We start from the raw sequence: 24085 nt of genomic DNA, 5'->3' as shown, positions 1-24085 counted from the left end.
AATATGTTATCCATTCCCATATAATAAGAGCTTAATAATTTACATGATTATTAATTTTAATAACTTGGACCATATTTTGATGATTATCTGAGGTACATTTCATGGTTCCTAATTACTGTTGGGGACTTAGCAATATTTTGCGATACCTATAGGAAATATAGTAGAATCATCATAGAGATAATTTGGTAGTGCATCCCATAGGAATTTTAGTAGTGCCACCTATGAGAAGTCTAGTAGCTCTAGCTACAAAATTTGAGTAGTGCTTCATGTTCATAATGGTTCTGCCACATGTGAGAATATTTGACCACCTAAGTTTTGTAAGAAATGTTGTTGCTATGCCTCTCGACACTCAAACTAATACAATGATCTTCCATTCAAGGCTAAATCTTTATTCAAATTCTTAGTCAAGATATTTCACATAAATAGGCAACAAGTTGATTTCCTTGGTTGATCCAATCCAAGTTAGGCATTCCACGTCACCACAATGATTAGGAATTAATTTGATTCCCTCTTTTTTTCATCAATCCAATAGAACATAATCAATTTTGATTTAAATTTAAACATTAGATAATTTTATATAGGGATGGATTTCTTGGGTGATAAATCCCCTCTATTTTTCAATCCTTTTGATGTAAACTTAATATGAGGATTATAGCCTTGTGAATTATGTATTTGGGGTTATGACAACAAAGTATTTATTGTAATTTATTTGCTAAAGTATCAGGGGATAGGGTTGCACAAGATCTGGTGTAGCTTCTTGTCATTTGGATAATGAAATAAGCCTATTTTCACTGAGCAACTTACATAATATATTGTAATCCCTCGTAGAGTGTAGTAGAGGAGGTAGGGACCTCTCTCTTCTATATATCCAATACTATTAAATTTCCTGTAGGTAGGTTTTTTAATTTATTGCATCAACGCTAATAGTAATACTTTCCTTTGAATAATTTACTATATGATTTACTATCATTTCAATTTCCTTTTTCTTCATTCCTTTTGTTTATTGAACAATGTGATAATAGAATTTCGATAGTGTGTTTCCTTTGTAGCCAAATATCTGAAAGTTATTGACCCAAGGAGTCTGAAACTACGACCTTAAGATCCCCTAGCCAACATTTTTGCGGTTTAATTAATGTTTTTATTAAAATTTTGAGGGTATGATAGAGTTAAAGGAATTAGTTAGGACTTGGTGAAAGTAGGTGTTGAGCATTGATGTCTTCTTTCCTAGTTGAGCCTTAATAGAGCCATATTAGTCATTAAAGAACATGGTACATCTTTCCTTTTGAATTTGGTTCGTAGAAATGGTTTACCATACCAATTGATTGCATTAGATTAGGCTTATTCTTTACTTCGTGCCACATATATTTTCGAACACCTCATTAGCTTACAAACTATTGGATTTATAATTTAATGGTTAACAATTTAAAGTAATTAATTTGCCCGACAAGGATATTAGAAGCTACATTAAAATTCTCACTACTCATTAATTTTAATCACACTCATCCATATTTCGAGATTTTTTAGGTGTCCTAACAAATTTTGATAATTTGTTCTATAACTTGTCAGCCTCATCACATGTGGACATGTGGCATACTCCCATAAGCCCTCGATGGAGGAAATTTAGGAAAGGGACCTCCCATTAAAAGAAAGTTTGTCATATATATATATATAATACAAAGAAGGGACATTCATCACAAAAACTACATAAAAACTAATGATTAAAACGAAAAATACCAAGAATTCTAGGATAGAAATGAAGAGAAATTTAAATAGAGAATGCAGATAACTAGAGATAGTAAATATAGATATAAACATGAAGTATTGATGTTGAACAACTCTTATGAGTTGTTTTAGTAGGCTATATTTATTTGGGATTCAATCCCAACTTGTCAAATATTGATTCATCCATAAGTGAGGTTGTGTAATTCACATGAAAGGAAACTGGTATCGAGGAACATGAAAGGCTAAAAGAAATGCACAAAGATATTAGAGCATGACAATGAAGACATGGATCCAAATAATAAACAAGAATCAAAATCTAGGAAAGGCTACAATTGGACCCCACCTCCACAATTCATTGGGATGGATGGATGTTAGTGCATCACAAAAACTAACTACATTGCTCAGTGTGTCATATTATCTGCCTTCTTCCCATGTTTCAAAGATAAAACATGCCAAGGGGGATGGAATGTAATGTACTTATGAAAGATGATACAAGGTAACTAGGAAAGTACTACAGGGGTTAATAAATGTAATGTGGCTGTACTAATGGAATATTCCTAGTTTGTAATCAAAACGAAGTAATAATGAGTATTTGGCATAAGAGCCCTAAGAATACTCCTGAAAACTTATAGATAGACATGTGTATCATTATATTGGATGTATGTTGAATTGTATTGTCTTGTGTAAAGCAAGACTTGTTGAGTTATTCTTTCCATGCTGAGTATTTAATGGTGTTACCCTACCTCAAGGGTCCTTCTCTATATTCTTAGTGTTATTCATGATGAATTTTTGGTTATATTTTGATATTTTTGGATTATATTGGAAATTGTATGGTGAATTTTCTCTTATATATTTGAAGTTTACTACAAGGGTTGCATTGCTTCTTGTCCTACAACTCAAAGAGCTTCTCTATGGACATCCATAGTGTAATTTGAGGATATTAGTCCTTCTAACACTATAATGTACCTAAGTAAGATAATATTAAGTACCTAAAGATGTACCCAAGGGGGGTAATGAATGTGATGTAAGCATAATTATGGACTAAGTCAATTATTTAATTAGAGAAAATAACATAATAATAAGGAATAGCATGTATAGGCCCATAAAAATATTCATGAGAAAATAATACACATGACTATGCTTAGGGGTCCATGTCAATTACCCTTTATTATTATAATATTTTCTCTAACTACATAGTGGGTTTGTTCCATGATTATGGCCACATCACATTCATTATTTAATTTAGATGCATCCTTAAGTAGTCGATATTATCCTCCCTGGGTACATCATAAATGTCTAGTAGAAGATGAGAATATTTTGATAATTTTTACTTCAAAATTCATTGCATTCACAAACTAGTTGAATTTCCTTATGGTGATGCCTAATATTAAATTTGCTAAGTACATTTAACCAAACATGGAATGCACTTCTATGCAACTCATATTGTAGCTCATGGATTTATCCCACAATAATTGATCTAGAATGGATGATTATATCTTTTTTCATCTATATTGATGCTTTCAAAGTCAAAAATTTGAAGGAATCAATTTGCATGGTCATTTTTAAAAGAAGGTCAAAGTTTGGAAAATTGGGGTCTGAATCCCTTTAGAACCATTTTGAGGTATTAAATTATGTTTTTTTGGTTTAAAAATTTTCCTCTTAATTATTATATCCCTCTATTCTATTATACACTTAGAGGCATTTCCAATAGTCAAAGAATCAGTCAAACAACTTTCATATGCAAATGTTATGCCTCTGTAAGTTGAGCTACTATGTTTGACCATCATGGTAGAAGTGGAAGCTACATTGGCCCCTGTTACTCATGCATATTGGGCTAGCCACATGGGGGCTATGAATAATACTATAGAAGTGTTAAGTTTTTACCTCGAATTGACAGTTTAAGGAGTCAAACTTAACCACTAGTTGTCTATTAGGTTATGTTAAAATTGATCCACCGAGAGGAGTAGGGGTTCCATTTTATGCTATTATATCTTGTTCCATAATAGCACAAAGAACCAGGAGTGGGATTTAGAGAGAATAATAGAGGATTTTAGTGTCTATATTATCCTAATATTCCACAAGTATTAGGAAACTCCATAGAAAGTCAATTCTCCTTTACATTTGCAGTATTTCCATACTAGAGAAAAGAGAGCAGAGAAACCTCATATGCTAGATGGGTTTTCTCTCATAAGGATTGGGCATAGAGAAAAATATTGTGTTCATTGCGGGTGGTGTGTGAGTAATTAACAAATGTGGAATCCAAAGGAATTTAACCTTCATAATATAGATTTCATTTGATTTTATTAAATTTGTTGTGATGAAATTTTTAGTAGATATCCACAATAATTTATAGATAAATTCTCTAGAAAAAATTTAAAATTGATTAACTTAAAATCCACCTTACCATCTTACTACTTAATATACAAGTGATAATTAACACAAATTAAAATCTCATCTTACTATAAAAATTTACAAAACTTAGTTTATATAAATATATTCATTTTTCTAGAACTATTTTACACAGAGTTCGATGACCCATAAACACTTGTATCAAAAGGGATATTTCTAAATAATGGAGATGAGGAGAAGATGGTAGCATAGGTTACAACTTGAATAATTTCTTTAGTATTACAAAAGGGGTATCTTGGTTGGGTGGGTATTAAGGAATTTATGTGCTTGTCAAGAGAAAGCTTCTTCCCTTCATGGAGGGGAAGTCTTCATGACCAATATCAAATGGGTATAAATGTAAATAGATGTTGACATGGTGGTATAAAGATCTACTAGCAAATGTGTAAAAAATTGTTAAACTTATACCTTATAAATGATTATCTATTATTTTTCAATGCAATGTATTTTCAAACAACTATTTAATTTTTTTTAATGACTTTATATTTCCATCTTAAGTTTTATTAATTATAGATTTATCATATTATGATATTTATGAGGCAATTGGTGTAAAAAAATATTTTTCCTTTGTTGTTAAATAAGGAAAAGTATCATTTTCTTAATTGGAATGGCTTGTTGGGTCCTTAATTTTTTAGACAATTTTGATTAGAAAGTGGTTGCGGGAAAGAGAAAGCAAGAGCTAGAAAATAATGGTTAATTCGATCAGAAGTCTATAGAGAAAAGAAAAAAGCGATCACTAGAAAAAGGGTAAAGTGGAACAAGCGGTTATCTCGCAAATCAACAAGTGCACATGAAAGAAGAAATGAAAACATCAAGCAAGCGTGAAACATAATGAATCGGGTCAAAGAACAATTAAAGATGATCGTGTCAAGCCACATAAGTTAAGATGGTGCACATCAATGGAGTGGATTGCTTGATAACATCAAATAAGAGAAAATTATATAAGGATATGCAAGGTGAGATGTGCAAGGAGGAAGAATAGAGAAAAGGGCCTACATGCCGCTATAATTTCTACCTAGGTTATGATATTCTATTCTCTATGCATAGTTGAGGTTTTGTAGGTTGATTTGTGCAAGATATAGCTATCAATTTGGCATATCTATTATTGTAACATTTTTTTAGCCCGTCAATAATAAAATGGAGATTGTCCGCAGCGAGAATTGTTGTGAAATGTGTGTGTTAATGTTTGATTATATGCATATTTAAAATTTTTAAGTTCCTGGTCAAAGCTTGTACACATTGTGCATTTACTAATTTCTTGTTTAATGGTTCTTGAATTACTTTGTAATGGTCAATGAATGTTGATTTATATATTTAACTGGTAGACTATATCCACTCACCCTCTAAAGCCCAAACATCACACCTAAGTCCTTGTTGTGCTTTGGCTGAGACTTTATTCCTTGTGGAAGATTAAAAATGTTGGTGCTACACTAGAATACAAAAAAACATTTGCTGGCCCCAGAAGTAAAACCCTGACATCTGCAAACAATTTTTCGTCAACAAATGGTTCCACTGTCGGGACCCAGAAATTAGTTGGGTTTTTTTATGATGGTGAGTAGGATTTTAAAGAGGAGTATTTAGGAGTGGTGGGAAGATAAGTGTGACACTTTTATCCTTTAACAAGAACAATTAAGGCAAAAGAATCTAGAATGGTTTTGTGATGAGATCTCTTTTGTTGAACCTGCCTGTGACCAATACGAGATCTTTTTGGTTGAGTTCCCTAAGAAGTTGTACCAATGACTAAGAAGGTTGTGGGATTCCCTAAGAGATCATAGTTTTGGTCATATATATCGACACTTGACTACATCATATCTAACTTCTTTACATCAATTGGACCACGAGTTTACCAGAGTTATTGATTTTTGGGTGTAAGTTACCTTGGATGGATACATTATTGAGTTTGATGCAGAGAACCATTAGTCCTTTTCAAAATTAGAGGCGGTCTTTATATTTTGGTTAAGAGGACAAATATTAAAAGAAATCTTGTTTTGGATCAAGGTCTTACTAGTGGAAGAAATATTGCTACCATTTCCTCCATCAAATATTGAAGCTTAAAATCATGGTACTTGGAGTAGTGGAGGGGTTGGGGGAGACGATGGTCTATTGCGAAAGTCAAGAAAAAGTTCCAATGGACAGGGAATATAGGTGGAATGTGAGATATTTTAGGGTAGAAATAAGAGCGTGTATATCTGAGTGGAGAGAAAAGAAGATTTAAGAGATTTAGAGGAGACAAAGAGAGTTAAAGAAGGTAGGAGAAGTGCTAACCAGCCCATAGTTGTGAAAGGGAGATTTGAGAGGAGATGAGCTATACAGCAAAGGAAGGGAAGCTAGAGGAGGTGAAGAAGGAGAGAAAATTCATCGATTAAAAAATGACCACTAGGAATGAGGTTAAATCCATACTCTAGACCCAAAGAGTTGAGTGACTGACCCCAGTACCCTTATAGATGAAGAGATTCATTTTTTGATGCGTAGGTTGTTCTACAAGGAAACCCTTCCACATAGGTCAACATTTAATAAGGTATAAACATGCATGATTCTCATCCATCCCTTCCCCTGGTGCTCTATCATAATCCGATAAGGTTTATTTGCAAGATCATTAAAATTTTGAAGTTTCGCAAGGTAGATAGTAGTGATACATGTAATAGTTCTTCTATTATTAGTTAGAAGAATTTGGGAAATATTTCCCAACCTAGTCCGAAAGGATTTGTTTTTTTTTCTTCTATCTTTATTCTAATGATTGGAAATGTATCAAGTTCTTTCACTTGCTACGCTGAGTTTTATGGCAGGGATGATGAGTATGTAGAGCAACATTGGTATTTATCTGAGGCCATATGGAGGTCTAAAGGGACTCTGGATGTGACTAGGTTAGCTAAGTTTCAAACTATATTAAGGCGAAGAGCCATTAAATGGCATACAAAAGAAAGCGTAGAAAAGACATATGGAGAGCCAAGGAGAGTGTATATAATAGCCGGGCATTGAAAAATATTCAAAATTTTACAGTGGATACACTAAGGGAGGATTTTATCAAGGAGTTTAAACTACCTTTGAGAGATAAGCAGAGTCTCATTGAGTTGCGGGATATTAAGCAGAGTGAAGTAGAGAATTCATGGGAGTGTATGCAGAGGTTTAAATATGATTTGGAGAAATTAACTCTTACCATTCATCTAGATTATCAGAAAGAATGGTTTATTCAAGCTCTATTGCCTCTAACAAGGATACCTTTGATACAAAAAAAGATCGATTCTTGGCAAGAAGCCTTAGAAAAATAAATGAAGATTGAAGCTATGGAACGATATATTGGTCACTTTAAATCAAGTTCTACTTTGATTGATTCTATTTTGAATGATCTGCAAAACCAAATGGTTGTTCTAATTAAAATATTGAAAGAGGTGAATACTACAAAATGTGCCCATCGTCAGGTTTGGTGTACCAGTTGCCACAAAGAAGGAATTTATGTTACATAATGTGCAAGTTTGCGGGACGTGGTCCCCTTTAATGTTCCGTTAGGACCCCATCCTCCACAGCAAGGCCTTTAGGATGCTTTGCACAAGTATCGTCAATTGTTCCTTTCCAAGGACATACTCAATATCGTGCTTTTCCAAACCAAGAAGGTACGTCCCCTAATGAATATTGTGAGATATGTCAATATTATGGTCATTCAGCTCGATTATGCCCTATATTATAGAAGTATTCCAATGTGCCTATTTCCATCTTATGTTACTTCTGTGGATCTCCCCCATATAATACCGATTAGTGCATAGCTTTAGATTCTCCAACGGATCGATTGGATCACTCTACATTCTAAGTGAATGTATCCACTGACAGAAGAGGTGGTGTAGGCTATAGAGGACGAAGAACTAGTGGAGGGCAAGTTAGATTCTATAATCATGATGATTAAGGACACATAGCTAGATGTTATCCACTTCCAAAACGACCATGGTGTTTATTATTGGTGTGAAAATGTAACACCCTTGCAAAATTTGGGCTTAGGAGGCACAAGGATCACAACCTTGGTTCAATTCAATCTAAAAGGGAAAACACCAGAGTTTAGCCCACCAGGCATTGTCATTAATAGGGCTTGGTTCATTTCCTCTTATATTGATAAGAGCCATTATAACACACAACACAAAAACCCTTAGGCACTGGGTGTCGATGGATATACAGAACACAGGTGCATCACGCCAGAGCACAAGGAAGAATATGTCAGAGAAATTTCACGCCGCTAGATCTAATGGCCAACTCACTTTCTCATCTAGTGACCAGAAGTTCTCTGCACCCTAAAGACACATGGTAGATAACTAAGAAGTGACATGTAGAGGAATCCATGTGTTATCCCCTCAGGCTCCCCACATTGCTCTACGAAGTTCAAATTTCGATTTTTCTCTGTTGTGGAATGATGCCACATGTCTCCTCCATGTTGACAATGAGATCACTGTCTCAGTATGCCATGTCTACCCTGATGCTTCCTTGGCATCATCCATGTGTCAACACCATATGCCTAGCTAGACACCCCACATCATTTTCCACATCACTAGCCTAGTCATCCATCACAGCATCATTCCGCCTGTCCATCCTACCTCCGGCTGATGTTATCAATGACATCGCCATAGCTTCGATCAAGGCGTACACTATAAGATTTGATGGTATTAGAAGTATTCTATTCGACGACCACAAGAACTTCATGCATTTAAGCTGCTTGGTTGATAACTGATCTGAATGTAATACTTGAAGAATTTATGGTTCAATTTGCAAGCATAAAGATTAATTTTTTTAAAAACGTATGTCAATTTCATGTGACACATTAACATGCTTTAAAACCTTAATTTTGTAGAAAATAAAGAGTACATCATTCATAACTTGCATGAATGTTGTAGGAGCATTACAAAGCCCAAATGGCATAACCAACCATTCAAACAAACCTTGTTTTTTTTTAAGGTTGTCTTCCATGTGTTTCCTTTAGCAATCCTAATCTGATGATAACCACTCCTCAAGTACAGCTTAGTGAAATAAAAAACATATTTCAATTGATTAATCAAATCATCAATTTGAGGAAGAGGGTAACGATTATTTACCGTCATCTTGTTCAAGGCTCTGAAATATACACATAAGCACCATGTACCATCTTTCTTTGGTACTAACACAATTGGTGAACCAAATGGTGATGTACTTGGTTTGATGACTCCTTTGTCAAGAAAAACTTGTATTTATCTTTTAATCTCCACATTCTCCATAACTGGCATCCTATACATGCCAATATTTGGAAGAGGACAATCTTGATGCAATCGGGTCTCATGTTGGATACCTCTTTTAGGAGGCAATCCTTTGGGATCCTGAAACATATCATCATATGTGTTAATAACCTCATACAAATAAGATTTTAACTTTGCATCACATCCTTGGAACGCTTCATTTTCAACATTCTCTTTGGGTTTGATCATCAAGAGTACAAAATTCTTACTAGCATTGACTAACCTCTTCATTTGTCCAGCATGTACAAGTGACAAATTCAACTTATTGTTATGTGATCTAACAATGTACTCAACTCCATTTTTAAACAACTGATATTTGTTCTCATGGCGATGAAAGATGACTCTCCTATAATATAGATATGGGATTCCCAAAAAAATACCACAAATATCAAGTGGAATGACATCAAGTTCTACCTCATCTATAAAGTTTGCAATGATGGAAGATCTTAATTTACATCTTTTTCTCACATGTAATTTTGCATTGTCACATACCCAACCTAAAGGATATGGTTTAGGATGAGTAATGGTTTATAAATTCAACTTCTTGATAGTGTCTTCAGAAATGAGGTTTTCTTGTGAACCATTATCAAACAGTGTGTCTATCTTGGAATGTTTTGAAATGAATCTAATATGGAAAATCTCTATTCATTTTTTTTCATCTTGAGTTTCATTGAGACAATTTGAAGAACTAGTAATTGCAATGTCCTTACATTTCAAACCCATGGTTGTGATATTTGTTTCATCCCCAGAGTTAGATCCTAAATCATGTTGTGTAGTTGCAACAGTCTTTTGTTTCCCCTTGTTGCTAAAATTTTTGGGTCTCATTTCGGGGTGAAGTTTCCAATAATGATCTTCATTATGGCCCTCTTTGTAACAATGTTTACATGTGATATTTTCTTTCTCCATATTGATGGTAACATTCTTCTTCCCTTTTCCTTTTAACTTACCTTTTCCTTTTTTTCCAGACTCAAAGGAACTCTCACTAGTTTCTTCAGAAACATTTTTTCCTCTTGCCTCTAAATGAGTTGCCTGAACACAAACTTCATCTAGTTTTGTAGGGTTAAGCATGAGAATGGCATGTCTCAAATAAATATGAAATAATCTAATGTATTTGATAAAAGTATCTTGTGAGGACAAATATATACCCAAAATCAAAGATACTTTCCTAAATTCTTGATTATGATATTGCACATTTTTCCCCTTACCTTATCTAAAGTTTTTCCAATCCATAATAAATTTCTGCATGTATGCTAATGGATAAAATTTCCTTCTTATTCAAACAACAAAATCATTCCAAGAGGATAAAAACTTACCATGTTTTTTCATGTCCTCTTGAGTTTTGGCTTCCCACCAAATTAGTGTTGCACCTTCCAATCTAAGAGAAGCAAGTTGAATCTTGGTTTCATCATCTTTGATTCTTTGTATCCTTCAATACACATCAATGTGATGAACCCAATTATATAATATTTCTACATTTACCTCTCCATTGTACATAGGCAGTTCAAACTTAAAATCAAGCTTAAGTAAAGGAGTTTTACCATGACCCTTTGGGGAATTTATATGTGTTTGTGAAAGGGTAGAAGAAGTTGAAGATGAGGGTGAAGATGAAGATGAAGATGAGGATAATGATGGAGGTGAAGGTGGTGGTTTTCCACCATTCCCTCCATTCCCTTTTGGAGGTTTGTCTCCTTTTCCTCCATGATATTTTGAGCTCTCTCCATATAGTCTGGAATTCCTCTCCTCATACAGAACCTTAACCATATCTGACATCTTATAGAATTATTTTCTGAAAGTATTCTCATCTTCAGGCATCCCTTCAGGACCCTCTTCATGTGCCATGTCTACTGAAGCTTGAGGTGCATTTGTTCTCCTTGAAATAATATGAGGTATTGGCTCCACAAATTCTCCTTCTCCTCTTTTGAGCTTGGAACTATATGCATTGGTGCAAAGTGAGAAAAAGTGGAAACACTATTTGATGGGAAAGGAAACTATTATTCACATTGATCATCAACCATTGTAATACTTGAAATCACAAACTAAGCTACAACAAGCAAGTCACTTCAGATGAATGGGTTTCTTGAAGTAATTCCACTTGGTGATAAGGTATAAGAAAGTTATCTATAACAAGGTTGTTGACATGATTTCTAGACCAATTGTTAGTGCTTCAGTTATTCTTAAGCATAATTCTATCATGCAAGAGAGCTATGTTAAACAATATGCTTTAGATGAAGGCTTTAAAGATGTATATGTAACATTGTGTCAAGGAAACCAAGTAGAGGAATTGGATTACCATGTGCATGATAGAATTTTGTATCATCTTGGAAAGATTTGCATTCCACAGGGTGAAAGCGTCAACATCGTAAGGGAGGCACATCTCTTATTGTTGGTCATTTCGGTGTAGGCAAGATGGTGGCACAATTACAAAGGTATTGTTATTTGCCTAGAATGAATGAAAATGTATCACGATATGTAAGAGGATGTTCTTTATATGCTACTAGTAAGCCTAGAAATAGAAAGTTAGGATTGTATACTCCACTTCTAGTTCCTTTCTGTCCTTGGGAAAGTGTTTCTATGGACTTTGTAGGAAGATTGCCTATGTCTAAAATAAATCATGATTATCCTTATGTTGTGGTGGATTGTTTCAGCAAGATGCATATCTTTATGCCTTGTAAGAAGTAGGTTATAGCTTAACAAACTACACAAATTTTCTTTCAACATGTATGGCCACATTTTGGATTGCCCAAATCCATTAATTTTGATCGATATTCTCAATTTGTCAGGAAATTTTGGTCAAGCTTATGGGCACTCATGGACACAAAGTTGAAAAGATCACATCATTCCATCCACAAACGAATGGTCAGACAGAAGTGGTGAATAGAATGGTAGTATATCTTTTGCATGGTTATTGCAGCAAACATCCCAAGCTTTGGGATGAACATTTACACTACATTCAACATGCTTATAACCGGGCAAAGCATTCATCGACTCAAACATCTCCATTTGAGGCATGTTTTGGTTACTTAGAAAAATATCCTTCAAATTTTATCTTTGGGAAGGATGCTGTTATTGATGGTCATAGTGAGATTGATAAGGCCAAGTAGTTCATTGAACAATTTCCATTGGTGCATTAAATGGTTCAAGAACAGTTGGAAAAAAGCCAAGGAAAGTACAAGACAAAGTATGATAAGCATCGTGTTGATCAAAGTTTCCAAGTTAAATATGATGTATGGCTTTACATTAGCAAAGAGAGGCTTAAAGGAGAAGGTAAAAAGCTAAAACCAATAAGGTATGGTCCTTTCAAGATTGTTGAAAATATTGGTAACAATGCCTTTTGTTTTGATTTGCCTCCTTATATGGAAATGTATGCAGTTGTTAATGTTGAGAATTTGAGACTATATGAACCTCCTTTGATTGATGATAAATGAGAACATGTTCAGATTCCTTCAATAGAAGATTTCTCTCCAAAATTTCTTGAAGAATTGCAACAAGATACCATCCTTGATAGAAGGAAAAAAACTTCAAAATGAGGGAATGTGGAGTACCTTCTTGTTAGTCTCATAGGCACAAATATAAGAAAAGCTAAGTGGATTGAGAAAGGAAGGGTGAGGGAACTATACCCTCATCTATTTGTTGATTGAAATGTGCTTTAGGAGGTCCAAAAGCTTCCAATGAGGAGGAGTGATCCAAGGGATGAAGAAAATGCTCAAAATTGAAAGTGTGCAATAGAGCTCGAAACCCATATGATTGGATAGATCACGGTGATCTAAATCCAACGCAATGCATTTCACTCAAATCCAACATCGGATGATTCTAGAATCATGCTCTTTTTGTTTTTGGAAACAACTAAAAAAATTGAAATTTGGGTTGCAGGGATGCCCAGTTAGTTGTCTGTATGCTGACTAGGCCATGACTTGTTAGGTGACTGAGTTCTTCATCGACCAATGGTGGGTCGACACTTGGCATTAGGAGATTGGTTGGCGTGGTTTATTTTTATTGGTTGAACATTGTTGTGGTGGCCTAGTGAGGGAGTACCATGTGGGCCAACTAGTAGTTGCCACGTGGCCTCCTCACAGTCGACCAAAATTTGTTAGGAGGCCAAACAACACCCCCTGAAGTCGAATGCGAGACCAATTACCAAGCAACCAACAACTTTACTGTTGCGCCATCGCCATGTCACTTGTTATATATTGAATACAAATTATATTTAAATTACGTTGTTGGCATGGTTGGGGGTAGGGTCGGGGCTAAGCCTTAGCCCTTGTCACTGTGCCCAAGAGAACAAAGGGGCGGGAGCATGGGCTAGGGCTTAGCCCCAACCCCATGATCACAACACCCACCACAACTCATACACTGGAACCATGGGCAGATGAAAAGGGGGCCAGCCCCAAAGAGCCATCCCCAAGCCATATGGGATCCCATACGACTGTAGCAGAAGTGCAAGAGGAGAATGAAAATTAAGCGCAAAGCCCAAGTTCCATGGAACGATAAGATCGTGTGTCATGTGGTTGGGGTCTTGACTGATCAGGGTAGGCAATTAGCCCCCGTCCTTGGGCATGTGGCCCCCATGTGGCCTAACGTTTCAAAAATGGAGGCTTAATGGTGCCCTTACCAGTCCTGCAAATTTGCCCACTGAGCAGGAATTGTGCCAGGTTTAGTGTGTTGGTTCCATGTTTGGGGCACTCAAGCCAGGTTGAGGTCGAATTGGAGGACGATTAGTTGTAGAAATTGGGAAAATGAAGAAACAAGCACAAATTTCTCATTTTTTGGCCAAATGGGGTGTAGAAAGAACCAAAATGGGGGTTTTTGACTGTTATGGATCCATTGGAGATATTGTTTTAGCATTCTGAGCACTGTAACTTGATCTAAACAAATTTTTTGAGAATAATGGAAGAGGCCCAACATTGGAAGCTGGACCAGGAGATGTAGCCCAAGAGAGGTGTGAACTCCTTTATCATGCTTGTGATATGTGCTTCAGATATGTTGGTTTTGTCTCTGTTTGGCTGTAAAATTTGGTTTAAATTTACTTGTCTATGTGTTTAGTAAGTTGATCCTCTACCTAAAATGCATATAAATTTAACTTGCAAAATTGTTGAAAGTCTTCAAGTTTAGACATTCATATCAATAACCTTGCCGAGGGATGCAAAGGTGGATGTGCGATAGCCTCAAGTGTCCTTTGCACCTCGTGGAAGGTTTCAAAATTTGGAGGCTTGAGGGTCCACAAAATATCCACATGGCCCTCCCATAAATTTCTCATGTCCTAGTGACACCATCAAACCTCTTCCCAATCGAAAGTTGCAACATGTCCAGGTTAATTTATTTAAAAAAATAGGGAAGTATGATATGTCCTCATTTTGCTTGGACTATTTCACTATTCATCCACACACTTGCCTAAAGACTTAGCTCATTCTGTTGATTTCTCTATGCACATTGGCATCAACACCTCCATTGGCATTGTCAACAACATGCCAACAGTAGCGTTAGGCCTAGGTGGTGCCCCAACAAGGAGAGAGAAAGCCCAATGCATAACCAAGAATGAGAGGAAGAGATATTAAAGCCAAATTTGAAGGGGCCCACCCACAACAAGTAGATCCTTCAAGAAACTTCTAAAAGAAGTTAGTTATAGTACAACTGCCAATTTTGTAGGAAATCTTAGTTAGTTTCTAAATACCACTAGTGGTTTAGGGTGTGGTCTAAGTTCTTGAGTGCCTACATATAGGCCTCGTTTTGTAAATTTTAAGGGGGGAGAAATTGTGGGCTGTAGGGAAACTCGTTCAATTTTTTTGGTGAATTGGTGGGAGGTCTTGAAGCTATCTTAAGGAAGAATTATATAGTAACTCTTGGGCTATCTGTCACTTCTTATCATGTATTTTATCATACCCATTTCATATTCTTAATTTTTCTATGTATGAATACAATTTTATGTAATTTTCAAGGAATTTTGAGCTGTAAACCTGATCTTTTATGTGGATTGTATGGAATTATTTAACTGAAATAAATTCTGGCATCAGTATGCAGTTTATTTTTGCTTTGTAAGATTTATCAAGGTTTTTTTAAAAGTATCTTGACTTCTTTGATATTTCTTACAAGTTTTTTACAAGAAATGATAAATTTCAAAATTTTCTGTATTCTAGTGGCTAAGTTATTAATTCCTTAGTTACCCACCAGGTTTTAACTGATTTAAAGGAAATCTTAATTGCTCCTTTACACTTTCTAGGATTTGTTCTTGATTTTTCATCCACCTTCCACATTGTAAACTCCTCATGTCAAACCTAAGTGTTATGAATACTCTAACTTAGGATCAATAGAAATGAGACCCAACAAAATACATTTAATCTTTGATATTTTTTTTCCTCAACGTTGATTCCAAAATAATTTGAAACCAATATGAAATAAACTTGAACATTATTCATGCATAAATTTGGTGGTTTATTTGAAGAACACATGATGGATGTTAAATGTGAATAATGAGTCAACTTTCAAGGTTATTGTGATATTAATTCTGTTTTGATTTAGTTATTTGCATTTAATGTAGAAAAGTTTACATCTGCACATAGATTTAATTCAATGGATGTGATGAATTATTCATGTTATTTTACTTTCTTGTGACATCTTATAGGAGAAAATAAAGTACATGAACTTTTGTTATATACCTAGGGGGGATAATATGGGGTACCAAGGGAGGTACCCAAGGTAATAATGTAATAATGGGATGGGCCATAGTAATAAATAAGGTGGTTAACCCATGTCATGTAAGGGACCACAAGTAGTTAATAATAATGTAATGGGCCCATGGTATTAGTTGATGGTATGAGGGAAACATGGTAATGATCCATGGTATTGTATGTATGAGGCCTATATAGAGGCTAGAGACTCCACTTGGGAGAGAGTGAAGGATTATTGTATGAACAGGCATATGGCTTATAGAGTGTTCTCCTTCCTTAAGGAGTGAATGTATGGTGTTACCCTACCTTAAGGGTTTGATCAATAAAGAATCATTTTTGTCTATTTCTATCTTGTTCTGGGTATATTTGTATTCTCTTATATTTTCATATCATATCTATAATATTTCTGGGTTAGAGCTATAACAAGTGGTATTAGAGAACTTTCTTGGGCACAAAAGTGGAGAATATTTTTTTTTTAGATAGAAATGCTTCTTTATAGATCTAACCCATAAATATTATAGATCTGATATGAAAATATAAGATAATGCAAATAACCCAGAAATAATATGAAATGGTTCTTTATTGATCAAACCCTTATGGTAGGGCAACACCATACATTCACTCCTTAAGGAAGGAGAACACTCCACAAGCCATATGCCTGTTCATACAATAATCCTTGACTCTCTCCCAAGTGGAGTCTCTAGCCTCTATATAGGCCTCATACATACAATACCATGGATCATTACCATGGTTCCCTCATACCATCAACTAATACCATGGGCCCATTACATTATTATTAACTACTTGTGGTCCCTTACATGACATGGGTTAACCACCTTATTTATTACTATGGCCCATCCCATTATTACATTATTACCTTGGGTACCTCCCTTGGTACCCCATATTATCCCCCCTAGGTATATAACATTCCACCCCCCTAAGCATGTTTTGTCCCCGAAACATGGGAATAACACAAATAATAAGATCTACTCAAAAGAGTAGTCCACTGGTACCATGCACGTGCATCTAGCCATCCAAGAGAAAGGTGAACCCTCGATCTCGCTGGTGCCTCGCTCGCTTGAGATGGAAGTTGACTGTGGTAGCTCTTTTGTGTGGATGTGTAGTAGGTGGATCTTCGCTCCTCTCGATCTGTCATGCGGGGGTTGTTGTCCATGTGGCTAATTAGTTGCCATCTTGATGGTTGTCTTGCGGGGTGATGTGGGTGATGATATGTTGAAGTTTTAACCCACGATGGCTTTTTCTTTACTTCACCCTGCTGTGGTGCCTGTTGTGGTGTCTTCTTTTTCAATATGACTTCAACCACTGAGCCCTCCTCTGATGTATCATCACCTGTAACCTTTTCTTCTTCAGCCTCTGTTTGTGTTTGATTGTTGATCATCAAAGGCTCATCATCTGATATGTCAGTCCCTGGAACATCTTCTACTTCCGCCTCCATGTACTCTACCTGTTTATTGATGGAAATATCCTGTAATGTAATTTTCTTCTTTTTATACTAGAGCTTCAGGAATTTCTTCTGCACATTAATATTAATAGTACCCGTAGATTCCATCCAAGGATATCCCAAAACAACATCCATATTATCCAGATCCGAAGCATAAAAGTTACTACGAAACACATACTTATCCATAGAAAGCTTCAAATCCTTATAAATTTGAACATCCTTATCATCAACCTGTGTATGTTCAATTTGTTTTGCTGGGACTTGCAATTTTTTTGCCAAGTTGACATTTATGAGATTTTGCTTGCAACTCGGATTTATAGACACAATGATTTTCTCCTTCTGAATCAATCCATGAACCTGCAATACAGAGATACCAGCAAAAAATAACCTTTTTGGTTCCTTGATTTCCTTGTTTCCTGTAAAAATAAAATCTTTGCTAGGATGCGTGTCTGTTTGTGTGAGCTTATCTAGAAGATTAGATTTATGGTCAAAGCGCTCTATAAGAGCTTTTTTGAAGGCATCCCAAGTCAAAAACCTTCCATTGGAATGTTGATGCTCTTGCCACCATTGTCGTCTTTCATTGTCCAAGTACATGCTTCCCACCATAAGTTGAGTCTTATCATCATAGACGTGATCCAAATATTTCTCCATTTTTGCTAGCCATCTAGCTGGATGAGAGCCATCAAATTTATACAAGTCCCTCAAAGCCCGATCTAGGCCCGCCATCACAAAAAATATTGGCGAAAATTTGAAATTGTCACAGGTTCGTCAATATTGCTCAGAATCCCTATTATGACCTGTTTTCAGAAATGGAACAATCATTCTGCATCTACCCATGTGATAGAAATCTTGATCCCGACACTTAAAATTTCAGATCTGCGTTGCAACTCTCCCGCCGTCACCAAAATTTCTGCAAAAAAGAGCTGATTTTAAATCAGCGATATCTCCCTCATCCGGACTCTGATTCGACTGATTTTTTTTTTGAAATTAGGTTTTTTTTCACAAAGATTCCAGATCTACAATTAGATCTTGCAGATCTTGTACCAGGACGTCCAAATCTGCGCCGCAAACTCGCTGTCCTGAAAAATTGTCTGCAACTCCACTGATTTTTAGATCAGCGATATCTCCTTCATCCGGATTCCGATTCAACCGATTTTTTTTTTGAAATCGGCTATTTTTTCACACAGAATTCAGATATGCAATTATATTTTTTAGATCTTTCACCAAAACATACATATCTGATCTGCAAACTCGCCACCCCCGAAATCCTGCAAAAAATAATAAAAAAAAATCTCCACTTTTGTGCCCAAGAAAGTGCTCTGATACCACTTGTTGTAGATCAAACCCAGAAATACTATAGATCTGATATGAAAATATAAGATAATGCAAATAAACCCAAAAATAATATGAAATGTTTCTTTATTATCAAACCCTTAAGGTAGGGCAACACCATACATTCACTCCTTAAGGAAGGAGAACACTCCACAAGCCATATGTTTGTTCATACAATATTCCTTTACTCTCTCCCAAGTGGAGTCTCTGGCCTCTATATAGGCCTCATACATACAATACCATGGATCATTACCATGGTTCCCTCATACCATCAACTAATACCATGGGCCCATTACATTATTATTAACTACTTGTGGTCCCCTACATGACATGGGTTAACCACGTTATTTATTACTATGGCCCATCCCATTATTACATTATTACCTTGGGTACCTCCCTTGGTACCCCATATTATCCCCCCTAGGTATATAACAACTTTTAACCTCTACTAGAATCAGTAACTTTAATTAAGTTCAAAATTGAATTACAGGGTCATTTTACAACAACATATTTACAAGAACAATATAAATATACAATCTTATTTGCTTGCTTTTAGAGGCATCTACACCTTATTTACCAACTTTTAGGTGAGGAACAAATGAACTAGAACATTAAACCTACGGGCTAGAAAATACATCGAGCAACATTGGATAATATTGGGTGGTCATATACACTGATTTAAATATAATATTTTAAATGTAGTAGCAGATAATATGAGACTTAAATGTTCTGAGGCATTACATTACAACATAGCGTAGTGTGACTCTGGGTCCCAACATCTCATGCAACCTTTGTTGGGGACGATTTGAATAAATTTCCTGGGAAGAACGACATCTATTCAAATTTTTGTGGTGGAAAAAAATTGAAATCATTTGTTTTTCTTTCCACCTGGCGACTCCAATGCTAAAAATTTTCATCACTAACCAAAACATCAAAGTCATCATATTCACCACTTATTACAATGACAAACCAACCAACCATGAAATCTAATACATTCCTTGTACATACTTCATTCACTGTATATACTTGTGTTGATTTTATTTCATTTCTTTAACACATACTCCATAATCTACACATCCACACTCTGACTTCCTCAAGAAGACACACCTGAAGTAACCCAGATAGGAATCTCATGCCTTCTTTATTTGACCCTAAGAATTTTGTATACATCTTGAACCAACATAGCAAAACATTATAGGAAGAACCCTTGATAAGTTAAATAACCAACATTCCATCTCCACTTTTTTCAACAATAATTTCTCAATTACCTTGTTCTGAGAATATTCAGAGGAACACCATACCTTCACAAAATGTACTTGAACAACTAGAGTCAGTTAGTTCCAATCATAAATTTGAAAAGGAAACTGCACAAAATGCAGAAAGAAATAGAACTCCAATATCATTTTCCACTAGCGATGTGATATTGCAGCACATCATGGTAGGATAAGGGTAGCCCTATAACCAACCCAACCAACCTAATCAACTATTGGTTTGGGTAGCAACTCGATATTACCCTTTGGATCTACCTTATGTATTACACAACATGCCTAATAATTACTTGAAGTTGTCACCTAGGTTTAGTGACAAAAATAAGGGGATCATTAAGGAACATATCAACACATTCCAAGAGTTCATCGACAACTTCATGGTAGAATATGAATACATATTCATGAGGTTATTCATGCAAACGTTTGAAGGGGATGTGTAGAAATGGTTATGTATTCTTCGTGCTAATTCATTGCACTCATGGGACGACTTGGAAAGGACATTTTGCGCCCATTTTCTGTCTCATAGAGTTTTATGTGGTGAAAAATAAATCATCTGAAAACTTAGAGGAATTCATGAAGAGGTTCAATAAAATCTACAAAAAGATCCAAAATGAGATTAAACACACTCCCATCGCTGCCATAGTTAATCATACAGCTTCATTTTAACCATATTTCTCGGTCATTCTTAGAGAAAGACGACCAATAAACTGGTATGATATGCAATCAAATGAAACCGAGATAGAATGAAACTTAACCATAGTGGGGAAGTTGAGAAGAGTGGAAGTTATGAATGAAATCCATGACATTGAGAAAGAGAGGAGAGGAAACAAAGGAAAAGGAAAAACGAATATAAAAGAGGAACCTGATCATCCTACGTATATGAAAGACTCATCCAAAGAACAGATTTAGGAAATGAATAGATTGATCAGAAACTTGTCAAACAAAATTTCCAAGCTCAAGGCAGAAGGGCTAAGAAAGAACCTAGGCCAACCTCCTCGTAACCCTCCTTTAATTTATATGTCATTCAACAAACAACAAATGAATAAAGAGAAAATACAGGATGAACAACCCATATAGCCTCCAGTGAGGAGGGATATCAACTTACAAACTGACAAATACACTAAAGAGTACATGCAAGATGAAGACGTAAATTGGGTAGGAGATCAAAATCCCACCTTCTACATCATCGAATCTGACTACATGAATTCTCTTGTAATGCAAGAAATCTATGAGCCCTATGATGACTATGAAATACCACCACCCTAGTATTAAAGAATTACTAATTTTGTGATGGTAGAAATTAAAAGAAATTATGACTTACAACCTAGGCCAGGTAGACTCGCCATTGTGAGTCATTAGAATAATCCATATGTACCATCACCTAATCTTGAACCTGCTTAGGATACTAGTCTTCCACATCCCGAAGTCTCAAAGAAAGTGAAAGGGTTTCCAGCTAAGAAAGGAAAGAATGTTTAGGATCAAGCCCCACACTCAACTTAGAAACCAAAAGAATCAAGAGACCCTATCCCTAAACAATTACCAACTAAATCAGTCAAGGAGGTCGAATGAAGCATAGCCTTGCCTTTCAATTTTGAACAAGAGTTGAGCAATATCAATGTCTACATTCCTTTATTGGATTTATCACAAAACTTGACATATCAACTGCTTATTCTGAAGCTTGTGGACCCCTTTGAGAAAATATCCCACAATGATACTCTAAACATATAAGAAGATCATCCTCATGTGGAATGCAAACCTCACCTAGAATAAGAAGACAATAATAGTCCTCCTTTTTACATCACCTTGAATTTTCATAACAAATTACTCCACAATTGTATGTCAAATTCAGGGGCATCTCACGACCACATGCTCAATTCATTCATGGTGGAAATAGGATTGCATATCAATAAAACATACAATGGCCTCCACTCTGATTCTCGAAGAGTGAAATGTCTTGGCCTAATCAAGATTTGGTAGTGTCCCTTACTCAGATATTGAACAAGAGTCTAATTATGGATATAGTAGTGGCCAATATCATTGTTTCATATTACATTACACTTTCTAGGTATTGGGTTGGAAAGTTAGGTGGTACCTTACAAACAGACCTATCATATGCCACCATACTAGTTTTGGGGGGTCAAGAGCGAAGACTATACTGGGAGGATAAACTATTAAATGTCATAAGCAATGCAAATAAGTCCAAGAAATTATCATTCTATGCTACAAAATAAAACAAAACAAGCACACAAGTTGAATTTAGTGTGGAAAATGTTTTTCAATGGAGCTTACTCCAAGGGAGGAACAGGGGTGGGAATAATTTCCACAGGACATAACCTATCTCTATCCTTTAAACTAGAATTCGATGCCACCAATATTTTTTTTAAAGACGAAGAACTAATTCTAGGGTTAAAAATGACTTGGAAAATGGGAGTGAAAAACATTGCGATTTTAGGGATTCAGAGCCAGTAGTCCTACAAGTAAGAAACATCCACACCATTATAAACCCTTGAATGAGATCATATACGAATGTAGTTTGGGATATTGTTGAAAATGATTTTGATGACTTTAACATTACAATTGTGTGCAAAGAAGATAATCAAGACGCATATGCATTGGCGACAGTAGCCAGTAATGACAAACTACCTCCCGAGCCAAAAATAAAGTATGAAGTGGAAATGTGATATAGGCCTTCTTTCCCAAACAATGTCAAACATTGGTAGGTTTTTGAAGACGACCAAAAACTAAAAATATTTCTTGAACTAGTGGACAATTTTTTTGCCATCAAAATTGACTTTTATGGAGAAGCGCCTGAAATGGAGCTGGAAGAGGAAGATTCATGAGATGACACCAACAAGATGTTGAATCATATTGGAGGCCATGAGGTGATCTATCTTAAAAATAATTTCATCCCCAAGGGATTGGTCCCACTCGAATAGATTTGTGATGACAATGATGTGCCTACCAAACCAATTTTTCAGCTGGTAGATGAAAATGTGGAATAACAAAGCCTTGGTACGAAACAGCACCTGCAAAAGGTAAAACTTGCTAAGTCTTTACAACCCAGATGAAAAGAGAGGTATATTAATATATTCAAGAAATTTAAATATGTTTTTGTATGGATTTATGAATATTTAAAAACTTACGATAATTCTATTATTCAACATAGAAGACCATTGAAAGAAAATGCTAAGCCTTTTGTACAAAAACTCAGAAGGTTCAATCCAATTCTGTTGCCGACAATAAAGAAGAAAATAAAAAAGTTGTTGGACAAAAAGATCATTGTACCATTGAGATATTCTCAATGGGTGGCTAATCTAGTACAAGTTAGGGAAAAAAAATGGTGTTATTAGATGATGCATTGATTTTAGGAATGTGAACAAAATGTTCATTGAAGGATAATTATCCCCTCCCAAGGATGAACCTTTTGCTACAAAGATTTATAAGAACATCCAAAATATTAATGATGGATGTAATTTTGGGCTACAATCATATCTCAATGCACCTATATGATAAAGACAAGACCACATTCACAACACCCCGGCGCACATTCATGTATGAAAAAATTCCTTTTGGATTGATGAACACGGGAGCCACCTTTCAATGAGCCATGGAAATCAACATCATTGGTGAGGAAGACAAGTTCATTGTCATTTATCTATATGATATTATTATGTTCTAAAAATTAGATGATGACCATTTGGAGCATCTAAGATAGACCTTCCTAAAGTGAAGAAAATTCGGTCTATCACTGAATCCCAAGAAGTCGTTCTTTGCCCTGCAAGAGGGGAAATAGTTGGAAAATATCATCTAATAAAAAGGTGTTAGAATAAATCCAACATGAGTGGAAGCTATAGAAAAAATTGGATTACCCTAGAATAACAAAGAATTCCAATCATTCTAGGAAATATCAACTTTCTGCACAGGTATATTGCAAATTCTACATAGTTATTAAAACATATAACGATCATTCTTAGAAAGAATAGT

The sequence above is a fragment of the Pinus tabuliformis genome, chromosome 8 (genome assembly GCF_031772625.1).
Source record: "Pinus tabuliformis cultivar Carrire ecotype Pingquan chromosome 8, CPIR1, whole genome shotgun sequence".
Lineage (NCBI taxonomy): Eukaryota > Viridiplantae > Streptophyta > Pinopsida > Pinales > Pinaceae > Pinus > Pinus tabuliformis.
Note: the sequence above shows the minus strand (reverse complement) of the source record.